The sequence below is a fragment of the Protopterus annectens genome, chromosome 2.part0 (genome assembly GCF_019279795.1).
Source record: "Protopterus annectens isolate FY-2018-M chromosome 2.part0, PAN1.0, whole genome shotgun sequence".
In the NCBI taxonomy this organism is placed as follows: domain Eukaryota; kingdom Metazoa; phylum Chordata; order Ceratodontiformes; family Protopteridae; genus Protopterus; species Protopterus annectens.
This window is the reverse complement of record NC_056728.1, coordinates 978,594,118-978,616,653: the sequence shown is the minus strand read 5'-3', so window position 1 is coordinate 978,616,653 and position 22,536 is coordinate 978,594,118. Positions and strand designations below refer to the sequence as shown.

Genomic DNA, 22,536 nt, shown 5'->3' with positions numbered 1-22,536 from the left:
GGAGCCTCCCTCAGTTGTTGGTAATACATCTCAGGTGCATTAAGTGATTGGCTGTACATTTTCTGGGATTGTGTTAAATTAGGGGAGGTCAAATATGTAATTTGGCAAATCTATGGTAGTTTCTGACTAAACTTTAGCAGCCTTATTTTATTTCTGCTAGGCACTGGCACACTAATCAGTGCTCCTTAGATAAATAGGGACTTCTAAAATTTATTGATGCTGGTAGCAAAAAATAATGTAACCATAAGTAGAAGCAATTCAAGCAACCTGTCTGTCTGCATTTGATGAGCCGTGTAAATTCATAAACTTCCTGACCGCATCTTGAACTGAAAGTAAGAGAATTGAGGAGCATTTCAGAAATGGACAATTTAGCTAACACATATTTCAGTAGTAAATAAATGTTTCATAGGGCAACTTGAGGCAGTTAAAATTATATGTAGATTGCTCTGTGAATGTTTTTAGCTTAGATAATTTTTTAAGAGAGAACTGAAAGCTGTAACTGTAAGTTTGTTTCTGGGAGTGAATGTTTTTTTTTTTGGGGGGGGGTAGTAATGATATACTGTTGATGACATTAGTGAGTTATATAAATATTGTAAATGCTTGTGTAAATCTGTTAAGGTTTTGCTTTATCATAACATTTAATTTATTCTGGAAATAAACGGTGTGCTTTTTTAAAAAACAAATGCCAGGATATGAATAAGCTAGTTGTTTTTCAAGTAGTTGCTAATCAGAAAGTTATACACGCTTTGAATTTGTAATAGAATAGACTATTTGCATATGAATCATCAGTCATTTACAGGTGTACCAATAACATAGTTTCTGTGAATAAACTCTAGTACCTAGTACATGGGAGGCAAAAAATTTCCATGAATATGTCTATGGTAAAAAAAAAAAAAAAAAAAAAAAAGTTCATGTGGAAACCGAGCACAAAGAAAGAGTTTAGAAAGCTTGTTCAGAAGGTACTTGGACAATGCACCTCTGAGATTGTACTGGATGATAGTTAATCCACATAAGATTATTTTAAAGTGAAATACAGAGTATGTAAGCAGTTACAGATAGCAGATAAAAACATTTACCAAAGAAGTAGGAAGAACTGATGAAAAAGACATTCATATTATTTTCAGTGTTTCCACAATGACAGTAAAAATGTAAAAGAATTTCAGAGGTTTACTAACTCTGACTTAAAAATGCAAATTCCAAAAGCTTTTTCAATGAAAGACTAGCCTGAGGAAAAAAAAAATCATTGGTTAAGGAAAGAAAGTCAATCTTTTTTCTCTCTCATGGAAAAAAAATCTAATTATAAATAAAATCTAAAATTATTTTTTTTTCTAATTTTGTGTACTTCTCTTCTCTTGTATGCACATATTCCTTTCTTTAATAACCTATCTTTTGGTCGCACTCTCATCTCTGACACTGTCAATTTATAATAATCCTTTTCTCAACTCATCACTGTCTCGTCTCTTGAATTTGTGTACTTTCCCTGCTTATCTCACCTTTGCTTCCAAGCACACACTTTGCTTTTAAAGAAATTGAGCTTAGTTCTCACACTAGATAGTCTTGCTGTTTCTTAGGTTATTTTAACAAATTGTGTTATACTTGTTTAAGTAACTTTTACAGCTCTGTTGCATTGTACTTATGTAAATCACTGTCCATAACAAATGTTAATATCTGCTATATTCTATTGTATTTGCTTTTGTGTAATATGTTGGAGCTTTTTTAGCATGCTTCCACTGAAAAAGGGTTATTGCCCAGTCAGAATTTCCCAGTAAATGAATGTCAGTAAATAAAACCAGGGCTTATGTTCGAAGCTGAAAAAACAGTGGATGTCCTTCAAGGATGCATCTGCAGTCCTAACATATGGGTTGTCCTGCCTCAGGCAGCCCTTCGGTCGGCCGGATTCCAAAGTCTGGATCTGGCCTCGGCTGATGTCGCACTTCACCCGACGTCATAGCTGCTGTTTATTGGGTATTAGGGCATCAGCCGACGCCATTTTCCTCAGTCTTTCTTGCCACGTGGTGCCCGAAGCAGAAGCTGTTCGCAAGTGCCGGTCGGTCAGATCCAGAGATTTCTACTACCGAAGACTTCAAAAAAGCTAAGTACCCCGTTGGGGACTCTTTCTTGCCTCAGCCGATGTCAGACAAAGTAAATAATTGTTTAACTTGTGGGAAACAAATACCTCATAAGGATTTCCACTCTTACTGCCTTCCTTGCTTAGGCCCAGACCACGACGTATCAGCTTGTCTAGCCTGTGCTTCCTTCAACCGACGGACACTTAGACGTCGGTCGGAGTTTGCAGAGGAGTTTTTTGGTCCCGCTTTTGCATACAAAATGCCGTCGGAGACTCCGACTACTCAATTAGCTAAAAAGCGCAAGGAAAAGGACCGACATTCGTGGCCCGCGGTTTCGGCTGAAACCACGGTTAGGCCAACCGCGAATGTCTCGGTTTCGGCTGAAACCGAGCCCCCGGTTCTTCCTTCGGCTGAAAGCATGCTTCCGATAGCCGAGGCCTCACAGAGCATGGCTGAATCTGCTACTGAATTTACTGCTACAGAAGCAGGCACCCAGGATTTGTCAGACACTGTTCCTTTAGACATATCTACCCCTGCACGTGGGGCTGCTAGACCCCCTGCTTCCATGTCTATCAAGGCTTTTGCCAGGGCTAAAGCAGCTAAATCTTCTAAGGCCTTGCCTGCCGAAACTCCTTCACATAGGCCTACCTCTAGTTCCCAAATACTCAGCCTGGCTGAGGATCTCATTTCTTTGATCAGAGGATCCCAACCTCACCCAGACAGGGCCTCTCAGCCCCCTCCAGACAAGAGGCCTAGGACTGAACCTCCGGAACCTGTCTCTACAGATTATTCCTCGGATGACTCGGACATTTCAGACCCTCACGAAGGCCCATATTCTCCTTATGAGGATTCCGATGCAGAAGACTCCATTCCTTCTGCTTCTCCTCCTGAAGAATTTTCCTTTGGGGAAACCTTGCATGCTATGAGGGAACACTTCCAATGGCAGGGCCAGGATTTTTCAGATTCAAGGAAAAGGCTAAGGACTTTTTTACACTTACCACAGCATAGGCCTTTAGCCATTCCGCCAGTACTAACAGTTGTTGATGATGCATATAATGATGCCTGTACTGCTCCTGATTCCCTTCCTCCGGCCCCTGCCAAGCCAGACAGATATTACAGGGTCCCGGACACACACTACCACTTGTATAAGGCTCCTGTTGCAGACCCTGAAACCATTTCACAGGGCCCTAAAGGTGTGGCAGCTGCCTCTGCCAAAACCCTCTTCCCTCTGAAAGGGAATCTAGAGCATTAGAGAGATGGGGTAAAAAGGTTTATACTTCTGCTACTCTTTCGGCCAGGGTCTTGAACTGTCAATTTCACATGATTCAGTACCAGGAATTTTTGTTAGACCAGCTAAATAAAAAACTGTCTTCTCCTGAACCTTTAGACCGCAAGTCCCTTCAGGATTTGGTACATAACTCTCAGCAGGTCAGTAACCATTTCTTAAAATGTGGCTATGATGCACTGGAGGCTTCCTTTAGATCAGCTATGACTGGAACAGTGATTCGAAGACATGCCTGGTTAAAAGAACAATCCTTACCAGACCATGTTAAGTCAAAACTCCTAGATGCTCCCATGGAGAAACAAAGTTTGTTTGGCCCCCCTGCACAGGAGGTTCTAAAGACGGTGGAAGAAAAAGCAAAATCTGTCCAAGCAGTCAAGGATTTCTTACAGGTCCAACCTCCGAGGTTTAGCAGAAATTGGCTTTCGAAGAATTGGTCCTTTCCAGACAACTCCAGAGCGCAGAGAGGCAGAAATAGACGCCCAAGAGGCAGAGGTCAATCTAGGGGTGCCTACAGGGGACGTCAGTGGCAACCTACCAACCAGAGAAGTACTGCCACAGAATCAACTACAACCACTTCCACAGGACAGACACAATGACTTGGCTCTAGTTCCGCCTACCAGGGAACAACTGGAAGCACCCTTGGGCGGAAAACTAGCCTTATTCTCCGACAACTGACATTACATAACAGGAGAGAAATGGACTTTACAAGCAATAGACAAGGGATACAGGTTTCACTTCCACACTCTACCAAAAAAGAGAGGAATGCCAAACCTGCCACCAAGCCAAAAAACAGACGCTCTAAGACAAATCAACAACTTACTAAGGATGAGAGCTATAGAAGAGGTGCCACCTATGGAACAAGGCCAAGGATTTTACTCCAGGCTTTTCCTTGTACCAAGAAAAGAAAATCAAAATGCTGACCCTCCAGCAACTTCTTCCCATGCTGGGCAAGGAGTCTTGGCTGGTGACTCTAGATCTCAAGGAGGCATACCTGCACGTCCCTATACGACCAGATTGCAGAAGACACCTCAGATTTCTTGCAGGATCAGAGCATTATCAATTCTCAGCATTGCCTTTTGGCTTATCTACTGCACCCAGAGTATTCACGAAATGCCTGGCATCAGTAATTGCTCATTGCAGACTTCAGGGAATTCAGATTTACCCATACCTGGACGACTGCCTAATACAAGCGGACAACAAGGCAAAGTTAACAAAAGATTTGGAAAATGTCATGCAACTGTTGCAAGCCTTGGGATACACAGTCAACATGCAAAAGTCAAGACTAGTGCCATCCCAAAGGATAACATTCTTGGGTGAAGAACTAGATACATCAACTCAGATGGCTTTTCTCACAGAAGAAAAACAAAAGCAACTACCAGTCTACTTCATGGCATTAACAACACAAACTCAGCTTACTGCAAGGAAAGTCCTGCAAGCCCTGGGCTACATGGCATCCTGCATAATATTGGTTCCGCATGCCAGGCTGCATATGAGAAAGCTACAATGGTACCTAAGGAATGTATGGTCTCGACACAAGCACAGTCTAGAAGCCCAGATTCCAATAATTCCATGCCTGAAGCAAGAATTCCTGTGGTGGGCTCAGGCCTGTCAGTTGAACAGAGGCTTGCCTTTCCACAAACCTCATCCAAGCCAGACCATCACCACGGACGCCTCAGACCTAGGATGGGGGGCACACATGGTGGACAAGTGTATACAAGGCCTATGGACCCAAGACCAGCTGAATCTACACATAAATCTAAAGGAGATGCTGGCAGTGAAACATGCAATCCAGGCATTCAGACCACTCCTTCAACAGGGTCATCTGCTGATAAGGACGGACAATACCATAGTCATGTGGTACATCAACAAACAGGGAGGTACACATTCATATCCTCTATGCCGGATGGCAATGGACCTGTGGAATGCGGCCCCGAACCTCAACATTCAACTTCAGGCCAGATTTGTACCAGGAAAAGAAAATTCTCTAGCAGACACCTTAAGCAGAACTACCACGGATGCTCACGAATGGATGCTGCATCCAGATATCTTCAAAGCCATAACAAAGAAATGGGGACTACCACAGATAGACCTGTTTGCCTCCCCACACAATCACCAATTGAAGAAATTCTGCACAAGAGCATACCACCCACTTGCTTGGAGGGTGGACTCCCTTTCCTTCAGCTGGAAAAACCTGACAGCATATGCATTTCCACCTCTTCCCTTGATTTACAAAGTTCTACTGAAGATCAGAGAGGATCAGCCAAGGGTAATTCTGATAGCTCCAGACTGGCCGAGGCAACATTGGTACCCGCTACTGAGAAGCATGTCTCGGACACACGCATGGCCTCTACCTCTATGTCCCTTACTACTAACACAGGACAACTACAAGATCCTACATCCAAACTTGAAAACACTGCAGCTAGCTGCTTGGAATATTGCATAAAACAAAATAACCCAGGTTTATCTCAGAGGGTTAAGGACATTATCCTGGAGGCACGCAGACCCTCCACAAGGAAGACTTATTCAGCCAAGTGGAAAAGATACCTCATTTGGAGTGCAGCAAAGGGAGAAAATATCTCATTGGCAAACATAGCACACATCCTGGAATATTTAGCAGAGCTATTCCACAATGGACTGTCTTACTCCTCCATTAAGATTCATGCATCAGCAATTTCTGCAGAATGCAACATGGATCCTCCTGTCTTCTCTCACCCTCTACTCAGGCAGTTCTTGAGAGGAATCAAAAATGTAAAACCTCCAAGGAAACCACCTTTACCTACATGGGATCTCAACTTTGTGCTGGAAAAGTTAACACTTCCCCCTTTTGAACCAGCAGCAACAGCAGAATTACAATTCTTGTCTTGGAAAACTGCTTTCCTGCTAGCAATTACTTCAGCAAGAAGGGTATCTGAGTTACAGGCATTAATGGCAGTACAACCCTTCCTTATCTTCCATCAGGACAGAGTCTCTCTGAGAACTAACCCTACCTTTATGCCAAAAGTGGTCTCTAGAGTATCATTGAACCAAGCGATTCATTTACCTACATTCTTTCCCAACCCACAGAACAGGGGGGAAAGACTGCTACATACCTTGGATGTGCACAGACAATTACGCTATCTGGACAGAACTAAGACCAGCAGAAAAACTGACCAGCTTCTGGTAGCATATGCAACAGGAATGCAAGGAAAAGCAATTTCAAAACAGACAATCTCAAAATGGATAGGAAATTGCATTCGATTTTGCTACTCTTTTCATGGAAAGACAACTCCTGATAATATCAGACCTCATTCCACAAGAGCTACAGCCACCACTACAGCTTTCCTACGAGGAGTGGCTACCAAAGACATTTTAGAAGCTGCTACTTGGAGCTCCGTGCATACATTTGCCAAGCATTATAATCTTCCCTTATACTCTAGATCCCGAGCAGGTTTTGCAACTGCTGTTTTGCAAGGGATCTTAACTACACCATATTTATCTTAGTTCCTCCTCCCCCAGTTTGGCTATGGTATTCTACCCATATGTTAGGACTGCAGATGCATCCTTGAAGGACATAGTACAGTTTTGTACCTACCATAAATGTAGATGTCCGATAGGTATGCATCTGCAGTCAGGATTACCCACCCTCCTTCCCCTCTGTGGTATTCCTAGGGTATTTACCCATCTTTTAGCTAGCTGGGGGAATCTATTATGGTGTATTTGTTTGTATATATGTACATATATGTATATACTTTTATATTGTTTGCTCTCTACTGTTTGGAATTATTTGCATTTATCCAAATTTAGCCTTCCTAGAGGGCACCTGGCATCTGGGGCAAGAAACACTGAGGAAAATGGCATCGGCTGATGCCTTTATACCCAATAAACAGCAGCTATGACGTCGGGTGAAGTGCGAAATCAGCCGAGGCCAGACCCAGACTTTGGAATCCGGCCGACCGAAGGGCTGCCTGAGGCAGGACAACCCATATGTTAGGACTGCAGATGCATACCTATCGGACATCTACATTTATGGTAGGTACAAAACTGTACTTTTCCCTCAATCAACTAAAAAGACAGATGCCTGAGAGGTTCCATGAGTTGCATCTAGGAACTGTGAAGTGTAAAGAAAGAGCAAGAGGTAAAAGATGCCTGCCAGCAATGTTAATTCAAGTTGAAGTAGTAGTGCCATCTATACTGCATGCTGTAACATTCCAAAGGAAGAAATGCCAGCATACCTGATACCAGATGTATAGGTCTGAGACAAAGTTAGAACACCAAAGCCATGCAGAAGTCTACTTCTTGATGCTGAAGTGTAGTTGGTAAAGCAACTGAACCAAAGTCCTTCGCAGATTTGTGGTGAGAATGGGAAGCTGTGTAGTGCAGCCACAGACATTTATATAAGGTAGATAATTTGAAGTGGATGTTTAGGAATTGCATTTAGCATAAGTGTAACAAACAGTCCTTTTTGCAACAAAATCCACCCCCTTTAGAATAATGATAGTCAGGAGTTGCAGAGAGAGATTGATGAACTTATGTTTCCATGTAAAGATGTAGTGCACTAAAAACTGTCCCAAAAAGGTGATCAAATTGAAGAAATTAACAGATATTGGACTGTTCCAGAGTTAAAAATTATAAGAACTGAATATTTCTCATTTATTTAAAAACGTGTCTTTAATGGATGCAAAAGATTGATTTTTGAGTAAACAGCCAGTGGCATGCTTAATTTCCAGAGATTAGTATGGCATGATGCATGCAAATGCTTAGATATATTTTTATTTTAAACAAAGAGGGATGGTATAAATGGGGCATATAGTTTTAATACTAAGTAGTATGCATAACATGTAGTATATAAGTTCTAGTAGTATCTCGGGTTTGAATATACAACCAGATGTCCTGCATCTCTGTTGTTGTTTATTGACCATCAGGATACTGCAAGTTCCTAATATTAAGTGTAGCAAATACATTTTTACATATCAGTTATTGTTGTTGTTGTTGTTGTTGTGTCTTTTGGCTTATCCCGGTTAGGGGTCGCCACAGCGGAACTCCGGTCCGCTAATGTTTGGTAGTGGATTTTTACGTGCCGAGTTACCAGCCCTGACGCACAACCTCCAACGAAGGCATGCCCATTCACGCCTGCCTCCACACAGAAGGCGCTCTAGCTGAGAATCGAACGGGACAACGCCTTGCTGTGAGGCGACAACGCTACCACAGCACCACTACTGTTTCTTTAAAAAAAAAAAAGTGAGTTTCCTCTTTGGTTGAAGGATTGGGTCTGGTAGTGTGTGATGTTATAGCATATGCCAACGTAGGGTGTGTGCAATCCCAAACATAGGAAATTCTGAGAAAAAAAAATTAAACTATACTGAAAAGAAGAGTGAGCCCCCACCATCGAACTACTGAGGATGGTGTGTTAGTAGAGCCTGATGTCCTTCAAGGATGCATCTGCAGTCCTTACATATGGGTTGTCCTGCCTCAGGCAGCCCTTCGGTCGGCCGGATTCCAGTCTGTGTCCGGCGTCGGCTGATTTCGCCCTCACCCCAATGTCAGAGCGCCTGGGATATAAAAGCGTCAGCCGACGCCATCTTCCCCAGTCTTTCTTGCCACGTGGTGCCCGAAGCAGAAGCAGTTCGCTAGTGCTGGTCGGCCAGCTCATGTAACTTCAGCTACTGAAGACTTCAAAAGCTAAGTACCCCGTTGGGGACTCTTTCTTGCCTCAGCCGATGTCAGATCAAACGCTTAAAGTTAATAATTGCTTAACTTGTGGGAAACAAATACCTCATAAGGATTTCCACTCTTACTGCCTCCCCTGCCTCGGCCCAGACCACGACGTCTCGGCCTGTACAGCCTGTGCTTCCTTCAATCGACGCACTCTTAGGCGTCGGGCGGAGTTTGCAGAGGAATTTTTTTGGGGCTAGTTTCAGTTACAATATGCCGTCGGAGACTCTGACTACTCAATTACCCAAAAAACGGAAGGACAAGGGCCGACACACGCGGACCGTGGTTTCGGCCGAAACCACGCCTAGGCCTACCGCGAGTGTCTCGGTCTCGGCTGAAACCGAGTCCTTGGTCCTTCCTAACGTCGAAACCGCACAACCGACAACCTCGGCCCCAGAGGCCCCCTCTGAGTCGGTTATAGAATTTCCCTCTGAGACCGGTGCTCCGGAAATTTCCGACACCATTTCTCTAGATAAATCTACACCAGCACGTGGAGCAGCCAGGCCTCCTGCATCCATGTCCATAAAGGCATTCACTCGGGCTAAAGCTGCTAAACAGCCAAAATCTCTGCCCCCCAAGGCTATTCCTCAGGGATCCACTACTGGTTCACAGATCTTAACCTTAGCTGAGGACCTTATTTCATTAATTAGGGTGTCTCAGCCACATCCCGACAGGGGCTCTCAGCCCCCTCTAGACAAAAGGCCCAGGGTTGAGCATACAGATCCCCAGTCTTCTGATGAGGCTTCAGATGACTCTGCCCTATCAGACTACCAGGAGGAGGCCTTTACGGCCTACGAGGACTCTGATGCAGAGGAATCTATTCCTTCGGCCTCCCCTCCTGAAGAGTTGTCCTTTGGGGAGACACTTCACTCCATGAGAGAGCATTTCAAATGGCAGGGCCAGGAATTCTGTGATTCCAGGAAGAGATTAAGGACTTTTTTGCATTTACCTCTGCATAGACCTTTGGCTATTCCTCCTGTTTTGAATGTCATTGATGATGTGTTTTCTGAGTCTAGCATTTCTCCTGACTCCCTCCCTCCGGCTCCTGTCAAACCCGATAGGTACTACAGGGTCCCAGACTCGCATCATTTTCTTTACAAGGGCCACTCTCCTGACCCAGAAACTATTTCCCAGGGTCGTAAAGGGGTTGCATCCACCACTACTAAAATCCCACTTCCCTCTGAAAGGGAGTCCAGGGCTTTAGAGAGATGGGGTAAAAAAGTGAATACTTCTTCCACTCTTTCAATGAGGGCTTTGAATTGTCAATTCCATATGATACAGTACCAAGAGTATTTGTTAGATGAATTGCATAAAAAACTGTCTTCTCCTGAACCCCTAGACCGCAAGGCACTTCAGGATCTGGTACATAACTCCCAGCAGGTTAGCAACCATTTCTTGCAGTGTGGTTATGATGCATTGGAAGCTTCATGTAGGTCAGCAATGACAGGTGCAGTCATACGTAGGCATGCTTGGCTGAAGGAACAATCTTTGCCAGATCATGTTAAAGCAAAGCTTCTGGATGCACCACTGGAAAAGCAAAAGTTATTTGGCTCCACGGCTCAGGAGGTCTTAAAGAAATTTGAGGAAAAGGCTAAATCTGTACAGACAGTCAAAGATTTCCTCCAGGTCCAACCACCAAGATTCAGCAGAAATTGGCCTTCTAAGAATTGGTCCTTTCCTGACACAGACAGATTTCAAAGGGGCAAGAACAGGCATGCCAGAGGTCGAGGGCAAGCTAGAGGCTCCTACAGAGGACGTCAATGGCAGCCTCCTAACCAGAGGTAGTGCAGGACCTGCAACCGATGCACAAGGACAAACTCAATGACTTGACCTTGACCCCGCCAACCAGGGCTCAATTGGAAGCACCTTTGGGCGGAAAGCTATCCTTATTCTCAAAAAACTGGCACAGTATTACAAGGGACAAATGGACACTGCAAATAATAGACAAAGGATACAGATTCCATTTTCATACATTACCAAAAAGAAAAGGCATACCAAACCTGCCTCCGAATCAAAGGGCAGAGGCTTTCAAACAAATTTCCAACCTACTGCAAATGAAAGCTATAGAAAAGGTTCCTCTCACAGAACAAGGCCAAGGATTTTATTCCAGACTATTCCTTGTACCAAGAAAAGAAAAACAATGGAGGCCTATACTGGACTTGTCCGCACTAAATACTTATCTCATTGTGCCAAAATTCAAAATGCTGACCCTACAGCAACTCCTTCCCATGCTGGGCAAGGGGTCCTGGCTGGTATCTCTAGACCTCAAGGAGGCATACCTGCATGTCCCTATCAGACAAAGTTGCAGAAGACACCTCAGATTTCTTGCAGGTTCAGAGCATTATCAATTCTCAGCATTGCCCTTTGGCTTATCTACTGCACCCAGAGTATTCACAAAATGCCTGGCATCAGTAATTGCACACTGCAGACTTCAGGGGATTCAAATATACCCATACCTGGACGACTGCCTAATACAAGCGGACAGCCAACAAACTTTGGTAAAACATTTGAATTATGCCATCCGCCTACTTCAGGCCTTGGGATACACAGTCAACATTCACAAATCAAGACTTGTTCCATCCCAAAGAATAACGTTTCTGGGTGCAACACTAGATACAACCACCCAAATGGCTTTTCTCACAGAAGAAAAACAAGAGCAATTACCGAATTATTTCAGGAATCTGACAAAACAAACCCAGCTCACTGCAAGGAAAATCCTGCAGGCCCTGGGTTTCATGGCATCTTGCATTCTTCTGATCCCACAAGCAAGGCTGCATATGAGGAAACTACAGTGGTACCTAAGGAGTCTATGGTCTCAGCACAGTCACAGCCTAGAAGCTTTGATTCCACTCATCCCATGCCTTCAAAAGGAATTCCTGTGGTGGGCTCAAGCAAGCCAGTCAAACATGGGTCTGCCCTTGAGCAAACCAATTACCAGCCAAACCATTACAACAGACGCCTCAGACCATGGATGGGGAGCACATATCGAGGGCAGATGCATTCAAGGACTATGGTCACAAAAAGACTTGCACCTGCACATAAACCAAAAGGAAATGCTGGCAGTGATACATTCAATCGAGGCCTTCAAACACTTCCTGCATCAAGGACACCTGCTAATAAGGACAGACAATACCACAGTTATGTGGCACATAAACAAGCAAGGAGGTACCCATTCTTACCCTCTCTGCAGGTTGGCGATGAATCTTTGGGAACTTTCCCTAAAACTCAATATACAACTGCAATCCCAGTTTGTGCCAGGAAAAGACAATGTACTGGCGGACAGCCTAAGCAGAAATATCATGGATCCGCACGAATGGATGCTGCATCCAGACACCTTCCTTCAGATAACACAATCATGGGGGAGGCCGGACATAGATCTCTTTGCCTCTCACCACAACCATCAACTGAAGAAATTCTGCACAAGGACATACCACCCACAAGCATGGAAAGTGGACGCTCTCTCCTTCAGCTGGAATACTCTAACAGTATATTCATTCCCTCCTCTTCCATTAATGACCAAGGTCTTACTGAAGATCAGGACAGAACAGCCAAAAGTGATTCTGATAGCTCCGGACTGGCCAAGACAGCACTGGTACCCACTGTTAAGGAGCATGTCACACACGAAACCGTGGCCTCTACCACCATGGCCACTTCTTCTGACACAGCACAACTACAAAGCTCTGCACCCCAGCCTGAAAACCTTGCAGCTGACAGCCTGGAAAATACCTTGACTCCTCGCCAGGATAAACTATCCAAAAGAGTACAGGATATCAGCATGGAAGCCCGCCGGCCTTCCACAAGAAAGGCATATTCAGCAAAATGGAAAAGATTTCACACTTGGAACACCAAAAAGGGCCAGGATCCGACAGTGATGAACATTGCACAAATCCTGGAATACTTGGCAGAGATGCTCCATAATGGCCTTTCTTACTCCTCCATAAAAATTCATGCTTCAGCAATTTCAGCAGAGTACAACACTAATCCTCCGGTATTTTCTCATCCTTTGCTAAGGCAGTTTCTAAGAGGAATTAAAAACATCAAGCCTCCAAGGAAACCACCAGTGCCTACATGGGACCTTAACTTCATGTTGGAAAAATTAACTTTACCTCCCTTTGAACCAGCAGCATCTTCAGAACTACAGTACCTGTCTTGGAAGACTGCCTTCCTTCTGGCCATAACTTCAGCAAGAAGAGTATCTGAGTTACAGGCCTTCATGGCAGTACAACCATTTCTTATTTTTCATCAGGACAGAGTCTCATTGAGAACCAATCCTTCATTCATGCCAAAGGTGGTCTCCAGGGTCTCACTGAACCAAGCTATCCACCTGCCTACCTTCTTCCCAAATCCACAAAACAAAGGAGAGAAACTTTTGCATACCCTGGACATTCGCAGACAGTTGCGCTACTACTTGGACAGAACTAAGAATTACAGAAAAACTGACCAGCTCTTTGTAGCATATGCTGCTGGTGTACAAGGAAAAGCAATTTCCAAACGGACAATTTCAAAATGAATAGGGAATTGCATTCAATTCTGTTATTCCTTCCATGGAAAAACTGTGCCTGTTAACATTAGACCTCATTCCACCAGAGCCACAGCCACCTCCACAGCCTTCTTAAGAGGGGTGGCTACGAAGGACATTTTAGAAGCTGCTACATGGAGCTCCGTGCATACATTTTCCAAGCATTACAACTTACCTTTATATTCCAGATCCAGAGCAGGCTTTGCTACGGCAGTTCTGCAGGGCATTTTAGCTACACCATCCTTTTCTTAGGTCCTACCTCCCCCAGCTTGGCTATGGTATTCTACCCATATGTAAGGACTGCAGATGCATCCTTGAAGAACATAGTACAGTTTTGTACCTACCATAAATGTAGATGTCCGATAGGTATGCATCTGCAGTCAGGTTTCCCTCCCTCCTACCCCTCTGTGGTATTTCATGGGTACTTACCCCTCTTCTAGCTAGCTGGGGTTATCTATTATGGTGTATTTGTTTTATATTACTGTGCATGTTTGGAATTTTTGCATCTCTCCAAATTTAGCCTTCCTTAGAGAGCACCTGGCATCTGGGGCAAGAAAAACTGAGGAAGATGATGTCGGCTGACGCTTTTATATCCCAGGCGCTCTGACGTCGAGGTGAGGGCGACATCAGCCGACGCCGGACCCAGACTTTGGAATCTGGCCGACCGAAGGGCTGCCTGAGGCAGGACAACCCATATGTAAGGACTGCAGATGCATACCTATTGGATATCTACATTTATGGTAGGTACAAAACTGTACTTTTTATGTAAGCAATAATACCCCACAGGGTGTTTGTTAATGTGTAATTAATGCCCGCAGCATCGGGCCTCTACACCCCTGGAAGGGTGTTAATTACACATTAACACACTCCCTAGAGGGCATTATTGTGCTTAGAATATGGGCTGTCTGTAAAATTGTTGTGTTTTACTTAAGTACCATGTCATTTTTTTATATATTTTAAATGTAAAGTACTTCTTCTACATAATGTTTCAAACTTTCTGTAGTATATGTTAATCATGTTGGAGGAAGCATTTTACATCAAAAATATATAAAAAATAATATAACACTTAAAATAAGTAAGTAAAACACAACGAGTCTGCAGAAAACCCCATTCTCTCTCTGTTTCTCATACATTCTCTCTTGCTTTTACACACACACACACACACACACACACACACACACACACACACACACACGCACAGTCTCCTCTGCTTTCATACACACATTCAGTCACACAAGATTGCTGTCACTCTGTCTCCTGATCTCGCACACAGTCTCCTCTATTTTCATACATGCATTTGCTCTCACTCTCTCTCAATCTCACACACGCAGACTCCTCTGCTTTCATACACACACAAACACACACACACAAACACACACACACACACACACACACACACACACAATCACTCTCTCGATCTCCCACACACAGTCTCCTGCTTTCCTACATGCATTCACTCATCCAAGATCGCTGTCACTCTCTTGATCTCTCTCACACAGTCTCCTGTGCTTTCATGCACACATTCACACACAGACAAGATCGCTCTCTCTCGATCTGTCAGAGACACAGTCTCCTCTGCTTTCATACACGTACTCACTCACACACAGAGACAGAAATGTAAGCACATTCATATACATACATACATATGCAAACACTTTTTTCTGTTTTTATACTCGATAAACCGCAAAAACGCTGCTTAGCAAGTGTAAAGTAGTGGCAGCCATTCGTTTTTTTTTTTTTTTTTCTATCCAAGCTCCACATTGGCTTGATATGCTGCCGTGAAGAGATGGACTCGTTTTTCAGTGAGTATTACTTGTAAATTAATACCCTGCTGGAGAACGTTCGATGTTCTTTGTGTTTCACTGTTGCAGTCATTACATTTGGGTAATCTGCTGGCAGGTTGCCCTCAATCAGCCTGATTAACAAAGTCTTGGGTCCTGTGTCGGTTGCTGTCCCTTCTTCCATGACGTCAGATCGTCAGGGGTATAAAACATGCAGCCGACGCCATTACATCAGTCTTTCTTGCCATGCGGTGCCCGAAGCAGAAGCAGTTCGCAAGTGCCGGTCGGCCGACTCCTGAAATTTTCGTTTTCGAGTTTCAGAACCAAAGTCTTCAACTTAAAGCTAAGTACCCCATTGAGGAAATTTTTTCTTGCTCCTTACCGATGTCAGTAAAAGTTAATTGCATTACTTGTGGAAAGCAAATACTCATAAAGATTTTAATTCATACTGTATTCCTTGCCTAGGCCCTGACCACTATGTACCTCGCTATCGGTTTTGTGCTTTATTTAATCAGCGCACTATCCGTCGTCGGTATATTTTTGCCTCTAAATATTTCGGTTCTCGATTTAATTATCCAGAAATGTCGTCGGTTAGCTATCCGACTACCAGGATTCCAAAAAAATCAAGCAGAAGCAGTTCGCAAGTGCCGGTCGGCCGACTCCTGAAATTTTCATTTTTGAGTTTCAGAACCGAAGTCTTCAACTTAAAGCTAAGTACCCCATTGGGGAATTTTTTTCTTGCTCCTTACCGATGTCAGTAAAAGTTAATAATTGCATTACTTGTGGAAAGCAAATACCTCATAAAGATTTTCATTTGTACTGTATTCCTTGCCTAGGCCCTGACCGCGACGTACCTTGCTATCGGTTTTGTGCTTTATTTAATCAGTGCACTATCCGTCGTCGGTACATTTTTGCCTCTAAATATTTCGGTTCTCGATTTAATTATCCAGAAATGTCGTCAGTTAGCCATCCGACTACCAGGATTCCAAAAAAATGCAAAGATAAAGACGGATACAGGCCGCAGAGGTCCAAAGCTGCCGACGATGCTTCTCCTAAGCCAGTCGCCAGTACTCAGTGAGGCGCTTTTGCAGCCCGTAATACCCGCTACTTCTGATTCGCAGGCCTCTACTGAGATCCATTCGGAGTCCAGTATGCCGCGAGATGCTTCACCTATGGAACCCGCAGATGTCTCTACCTTGGATGGGTCCGGAGCTGCTGTGCAGGCACTGGCTTCTGAGGGTGTATTCAGGCTTACAGACTTGTATATTAAATCGACACCGGCTTCATTACTAAGGCCTAAATCTCGATCTCTGTCTACAAAACCGACACCCAGGCCACATGTTCAGGCCCCTTTGTCTAAAAAACAAATGATCAAAAAAGCTGAAGATCTAATTACTCAAATCAGGGGTAGTCAACCCCCCCCCCCCCCCAAGAGGCCTAGGGCTGAGCTTGATTATGAATCTTCTGATCAGGATTCTGTTTATTCTGACTCTTCTAATGACCTGGATTTGTCCATACCTACTTATGAGGATTCCATTCCCTCTCCTTCCCCTCCTGAGGATTTTTCTTTTGTGGAAACTTTACATACTTTAAGGGAGCATTTCCACTGGGAAAGTCAGGAATTTTTTGATTCAAAAAAAGAGGCTTAGGAATTTCCTTCTTCTACCTCAGCATATAGGCCTTTGGCTATACCTCCTGTACTAGACATTGTTGATGATGTGTTCTCGGAATCCAGTTTGGCCCTGATTCACTTCCTCCGGCTCCTAGTAAATCTGACAAAGATACTACAGGGTTCCTGAGTCCCATAAGTTCCTTTTCAAAAATCTTGTTGCAGATCCAGAAAACATTTCTCAGGGGCCCAAAGGCATTAAGGCTTCTACTGCAAAAAATCCTACCCTTTCTGATAGAGACTTCAGGGCACTGGATAGATGGGGTAAAAAGGTTTATACTTCGGCAACCTCGCAATCAAAGCTTTAAACTGCCAGTTTCATATGTTAAGGTATCAACAAGCATATTGGACTGCTTAAACAGAAAATGATGTTGATTCCTGATTGTGTGGAAAATAAAGATTTACAGGATTTAATACATTCTGCTGAACAAGTTGGAAAACATACTTTGCAATGTGGTTTTGATTCTTTAGAGGCCTCCTGCAGGGCTGCTGTTCCTGGGTCTGTGCTTAGAAGGCATGTTTGGCATAAGGAGCAATCTTTGCGTGATCATGTTAAAGCTAAATTGTTGGATGCTCCTTTAAATCAGGACCGCCTGTTTGGCAATAAGGCTGAAGAAGTTCTAAAAAAGATGGAAGGTAAAGCTAAATCTATGCAAACTGTTAAAGATTTCTTACAAGTGAAACCTCCAAGATTTAGTAGGCACTGGCCTACTAAGAATTGGTCTTTTCCAGCCCCTTCCAGATCCTCTCAAGCCAAACCCAGACACAGCAAAAACCCAAGGTTTCAGTCCCAGGGGACTCTCAGAACTAAGCAGTGGGGGGCCTCCACTTCCAAATCTGGGAATAACAAGACACCCTCCTTTTAAAATTACCAAATGCTTACCTTTTAACTGCCCCTTTGGGGGGAAAGATTGCTCTTCTTGCAAAGAACTGGGAACTCATAACCCAAGACAAATTGGTTTTAAATATAGTGTCCCAGGGATGCAGATTTCATTTCCACATGTTGCCAACACCTAACAGGTGGCCAGACCTGCTCCCAAATCAGTGGGCAGAGGTTCAAAAACAAGTACTTTCCCTCTTAAACATGGGGGTTATTCAACCGGTACCAGAAGAGGAAAAGGGACAAGGTTTCTATTCCAGGCTTTTTCTGGTACCCAGAAAAGACAAATCATGGCGTCCAATCCTGGACTTGTCTACTCTAAACACCTTTCTGGAGATTCCAAAGTTCAAGATGCTGACTCTTCACCAGTTACTTCCTATGCTAGGCAAGGATGCTTGGTTGGCAACTCTAGATTTAAAAGAAGCATACCTGCACATCCCAGTCAGGGAATCTTGCAGAAGATACCTACACTTCAAAGCAGGCTACTTGCATTATCTGTTCTCTGCACTGCCCTTTGGCTAGTCTGCTGCGCCCAGGGTATTCACACAGTGCCTGGCTCCAGTTATTGCATTTTGCAGGCAAAGAAATATTCAGATATATCCATAACTGGACGATTGTCTAATTCAGGCAGAAAACCAGGTCATACTTCTAAATCATCTGGCGTTTGTAAAAAGGGTTCTAACTTGTCTGGGGTACACCATAAATGAAAAGAAATCACAACTGGTACCCTGTCAACAGATTACTTTCCTGGGTGCAAGCTTGAATACAACTGCCCAGATGGCTTTCCTCATGCCAGAGAAGCAAATTAATTTGGTAACTTGCTTCAAACAAGTGGCCACAAAAACCCTGCTATCTGCAAGACAAATACTGCAAGCCTTGGGGTTCATGGCCTCCTGCATTCTTCTAATTCCATATGCAAGACTGCATATGAGGAAACTACAGTGGTACTTAAAAAGTGTATGGAGTCAACATTGTCACAGCCTGGAAACAATGATTCCTATCATACCTTGCCTAGAGTTCCTATGGTGGGCAGTGGCCTACCACCAAAACAAGGGACTGCCATTCACACTACCCCCTGCCACCCAAACCCTAACTACAGATGCATCAGACTATGCATGGGGGGGCTCACCTGACAGGGAAGTGCATTCAGGGCAAATGGAACCCAAATCAAATGCACCTACATATCAATCAAAAAAGAAATGTTAGCTATACAGAATGCTCTTGACAGCCTTCAAGGGCTGTATTCTTCCAGGACAACTAATGGTAAAGACTGACAACACCACGGTTATGTGGTAGATAAACAAGCAGAGAGGTACACATTCCTACCCCCTCTGCAGACTAGCCATGGCATTGTGGAACACAGCCTTGAGCTACCAAGTGCACCTACAAGCTCAATTCCTGCCAGAAAAATTGAATACACTGGCAGACGGACTAAGCAGAAAACTCTTGGACCCACACGAGTGGTAACTGGAACCACGGATTTTCAACATGTTGACAAGCAAATGGGGGAGCCCAGACATAGATCTATTTGCCTCCCCCCAGAACTGCCAGTTGGACATGTTTTGCACAAGGACTCCCCACAAACAAGCCTGGAAAGTGGATGCTCTCTCCCTCAGCTAGAAAAACCTATCAGTCTACGCCTTTCCCCCTCTGCCTCTGCTCTCCAAAGTTCTGCTAAAAGTCAAACAGGACAAACCAAGGATGATTTTGATAGCTCCAGACTGGCCGCACCAACACTGGTACCCACTGCTGCGCAGTGTGTCACAAATATCTCCATGGCACCTGCCTCAGACCCCTTCCCTGCTGTCTCAGCAGGAGAACCAAATTCTGCACCCACAGCTTCCAACATTGAACCTTGCAGCCTGGCTCATCACTTAAATTCACCCTTATCATCCCTCAGCAAACCTGTGATGGATGTCATCTTGGAGGTGAGAAGACATAGTACTAGAAAATCTTATGCTGACAAATGGAAAAGATTCTGTGCCTGGAACCAGTCTTTAGGGATGAGCACAGCAGCACCCAAATTACCTCAGATTTTGCAATACTTAACTGAGATGCTTCACAAGGGCTTGTCTTTTTCCTCTATTAAAATCCACGCCTCAGCTATTTCAGCTCACTATAACACAGAACCACCCCTCTTCTCTCATCCTCTGCTCAAGCAGTATCTCAGAAGGGCAAAGAACTTGAGACCACCCAGGAGAGCTCCTACCCCTGCCTGGGACCTTAATTTTCTTTTGGAGAAACTCACTGTACCTCCTTTCGAGCCAGCTGCTACTGCAGACTTAAAATTTCTTTCTTGGAAAACAGCTTTCCTTTTAGCAATCACTTCAACTAGAAGGATATCTGAATTATCAGGCCCTTATGGCAGTGGAGCCTCTCATCATCTTTCATGCGGACAATGTATCTCTCAGGACCAGTCCATCCTTCACGCCTAAGGTGGTTTCCAGTGTGGCTCTTAATCAGTCCATTCATTTGCCAACCTTCTTTCCCAATCCACAGAACAAAGGGGAATGGATTCTGCATTCCTTGAATGTGCACAGACAACTTAGATTCTTCTTGGACAGGACAAAATCTCGAAGAAAATCTGAACAATTGCTGGTAGCATTTGCTGCAGGGGCAGAGGGGAAGGCTATTTCAAAACAAACCATTTCTAAATGGATAAGCCATTGCATTCATTTCTGCTATAAGCACCATGGAAAACCTATCCCCCAGGGGATCAGATCTCACTCCACCAGGGCTGCATCTACTTCTGCAGCCTTTCTCAGAGGTGTTCATACCAGGGATATTCTAGAAGCTGCTACCTGGAGTTCTGTTCATACTTTCACCAAGCATTATCATTTACCAATTTTCTCTAAATCCAGAGCTGGCTTTACCACTGCTGTCTTGCAGGGCCTTATAGCTGGCCCTAATGCTGTATAAACTCCTCCTCCCAACCATAGCTTTACCCAAATGTAATGACTACAACAGTGAAACACGAAGAACATAGTACAGTCGTGTACACTTACCGTAAATGTAGATGTTCAAGTGTAATCACTGTTGCAGTCCTGGTTACCCTCCCTCCAGCCCTCTACTTTTCTCTGGCTATACCTCTACTTTCCTTTATTATGCTTAAAAACCTTTTTGGTGTATTTGCTTTTGGTTGGAGGTATAATTTTGTGTGTTTAATTTTATTTGCTCCCCATTAGGGAGCACCTGACATCTGGGGCAAGAAAAACTGATGTAGTGGTGTCGGCTGCATGTTTTATACCCCTGATGACCTGACTTCATGGAAGAAGGGACAGCAACCGACTCAGGACCCAAGACTTTATCAGGCAGACTGAGAGCAACCTGCCAGCAGATTACCCAAATGTAATGACTGCAACAGTGAATACACTTGAACATCTACATTTGTGGTAAGTGTACACAACTGTACTTTTCTGCAGTCAAGGTGCTGATGTACAGTTTGCCAATTCTCTAAGCTGCTGAGAAGAACCCTATAGTGGATCTGTTTTAGAAGGCTTGCTCAAAAATTGTCTGATATATTTAAAATACACACATGGTATTTCTGCTAGAATATTAGAATCTTAGCTCTTTTTTGCCATGCTTTCACAGATTATATTAAAGGGTTAACAGGATCTTTTCTTTCTTGCAATACCATTATGGAATGTATGATTTGATGACAAACATTTCTTTTTTTCAATGTATCTTATCTATGATTTTTTTTCAGAGCTCTTTAATAAACTCCAGCAGAAAGAGTAGTCTGTTCTGGGGTTTGTCCTTTAAATGTGGAGGCTTTTGAATAAAAGTGCTTTGTGCTTTTTGGATAGTAAATGTACGACGGATTCTGCCTCCCATCATCCACTATTAAATCCAAATATTTAGTGTTAGCATTGCGGCACTTATGGGTGCCTCAAGTATTCAAAAACATTAATATTTAATCACGTGCGCTGATTTTCAATGTTCTCTTTGCTTTAACTATGGGATGTACTGTTTTATTTGATATTTTTCAGATGCTGTTGAAATTTATCTTGGCCTTTTTGTTAAATTGAAGAGTGCTACTATATTTTGAGTTTTGTTAGTTTTGTATTCAGTTAAGGCTTTAGCAGGCCATTGGACTAATTTCAGTTTGAGAAGACCCCACAGTAGATCCTGCTAATAATTAATGGCAATTTCCTGTTAAACCCTACTCCATTAGTACCTATTCTGTGCAGCTAGTTTAGTTGTTAATCCACTTCTGTTTCCAGTTACCAGAAATGTATTTTAGATTTTAATTTGCATAAATATTTTATTATAATTCGAAACAGCTAAAAATTGCTCCCTGGTGAAGTAAGCATTCTGCCATTCAGTTTCTGAACTCGACATGACATTTTTGAATATATTTTCCCAGCCAAACCGCTGTCATGTTGACCAAGCATTCCTTCCGCAGAGCTGTGTGATATTGGCTTCAGGAATAAATATGAGGCAAATTTTACTTAGGTTGCGTATGCTTTAAACATTGCTCTCAAGTCTTAGAATAAAAATGCATTGCACTTCTAGGTATTTGAGTTAGTAATCGGTAAATCTTTTGACTATTTTTGTGTGTACTATGTACAGTATAAACCTTGGGGTTCTCAGTAAAAGTTCATATGGTTATGAATGAGTCTTTGTGTATAATTTTTTGTAA

General features: G+C 43.5%; 1 protein-coding gene across 3 annotated transcripts in view; it reads left to right on the top strand.

Moving 5' to 3' along the window:
- NUP54 (nucleoporin 54) overlaps positions 1-22,536 on the top strand; it is a 1,988,420-nt gene that overhangs the window by 1,703,990 nt on the left and 261,894 nt on the right. The gene's annotated exons all lie outside the window — the stretch shown is intronic.